Below are 1,957 nucleotides of genomic sequence, written 5' to 3'. Positions count from 1 at the left end.
TAATATACGAATTAAACATATACACATTTACAAAACCATGTAACAATATTATCAACCTATAAATAGCCTTTTTTGTAATATATGCATAACATGGCTTACTAATACCACATGTTTAAAAAACTACAACTCATGCTCATATGATATCTTTTTTCAAATTAATCAATTTAATTAATAAGAAAGAAATGATAAAATTTGAAATAAATCTCAATCTTTAATTTGTCACTACCACTAAAAATACGCTAAAATATTCTAGAATATAACATAAAAGTTAACTCCTAACACCCACTTACTAATTATTGGTAATTTCAAAATAAACGTATTTATTAATACAATTAAATAATAATAATTTAGAAAAAAAAAAAACAAATTAAAAAATATAATTAAATAAATTTCTCCAAACCTTATTTCAAACCTAATTAAATAAATAATAATAAATAAAAAACACTTTACAGCATTATATCTTTTACATAAATATATATTTTATTATATAAATATAATATATTAACACTTTTTTTTTTCTTTTTTTCTTTTTCATAATACATATTATTGAGTCATTTGAATACATCAGATAGAATGATAAGAAGTATATGAAGTAAATTATTATTATTATTCAATTTCAAGGTCAACGCCAAGCACACCAAGTTGGTGTATGAAAACCTCATTTGTGGAACAAGGGACCTATCTTGGATTTGCCCAAGGCTAAGTTTTGAACATATGACCCTAAAAGGAAACTAGTGCTCTTAACCATTAAACCCACTCAAATTGTATTATTACTAAACTATCTATACCAACCTACTAATAAAAACCCATATACTTCTAAGTGACTTCGCATTGTCACTATATTAATTGTAAAGGTCTGGGGACAGATGAGCTACAGGAATGACAAGCAGCGGCACTGCCTTATGCAGTGTGAGACTGCAGGCTTCCGCCATCTCAAGCTTCTCAAGCAATTGGTCATCGAGGAGAGACAAATTGAAAGAATGAAGCAAGGAGGAAAGTATCAGCTGCATCATGCGGATCCCCATGTTCATTCCCACACAGATACGTCTGCCTGCACCAAATGGGATCACCAGGAAATCCTTGACCCTAACGTCGACATTTCTGCCCAAAAACCTGTTTGGGTCGAACTCCAGCGGTCTTTGCCACACCGTTGGGTCACACTGAATGGCCCAAGCATTCACGAGGACACAACAATTCTTGGGAATGTAATACCCCTCTACCTCGTAGGCCTCTGTTGACATTCTAGGCAAAAGCAGGGGAACCGAGGGGTGAAGCCTTAATGTCTCCTTAATCACTGCCTTCAAGTAAGGGAGTTTTTGGAGGTCCAACTCCTTCAGCATTCTCCACTCCCCTTTCACCATAGAGTCCAGTTCCTCTTGGCATCTCCTCATCATCTCGAGGTGTTGTATCAGCTTCCAATTAGATCCATCATCTTGCACTTGATAATGTAGTTATAGAGCTAGCTAAATGGAGCACCTTGTAAGGTGGGAAACCTTGCTCGAAGAAGACGAGCAAAACACTAGAACATTTGAACAAAGTCAACCCATGGTAAACAAGGGAAGGTAACCTCAGAGAGTTCCTTGACAATTGGCAAATAATGGAGGGTGACCTTAGAGAGTTCCTTGGCAATCGATTAGGAGAGCTTGGACCCTGCATATGCAAGCATCAATTACCTGCTCGAATATCTCAACCCAAATTAGGAACTGGAAGCTCAAGCTCTCCCCTCACAAAATTAGCTAAACCATAGAGAATGAGGAGAAGACAGCTTGCTGGAGAGACTAGTATGTATTTTTGGAACAAGATCCACTTTTAATGTGTGACCATGTGGATGAGGAAATTTCTTTCATCTTGGCCTTGGTTGCACAACTTCCATGATATGATAAAGCATAGAAAGAAACCGCATTGATTGACATAACATGTAAAGCACCAAGGGTTGCCATAGTCCAACACCATAAAC

General features: G+C 35.9%; 1 pseudogene; it reads right to left on the bottom strand.

Moving 5' to 3' along the window:
- Positions 1-842: 842 nt before the first annotated feature.
- LOC149232617 (flavonoid 3'-monooxygenase pseudogene) lies at positions 843-1,391 on the bottom strand (annotated as a pseudogene).
- Positions 1,392-1,957: the final 566 nt, after the last annotated feature.

The sequence above is a fragment of the Pinus tabuliformis genome, chromosome J (genome assembly GCF_031772625.1).
Source record: "Pinus tabuliformis cultivar Carrire ecotype Pingquan chromosome J, CPIR1, whole genome shotgun sequence".
NCBI lineage: Eukaryota > Viridiplantae > Streptophyta > Pinopsida > Pinales > Pinaceae > Pinus > Pinus tabuliformis.
This window is presented reverse-complemented; position numbering and strand designations above follow the sequence as displayed.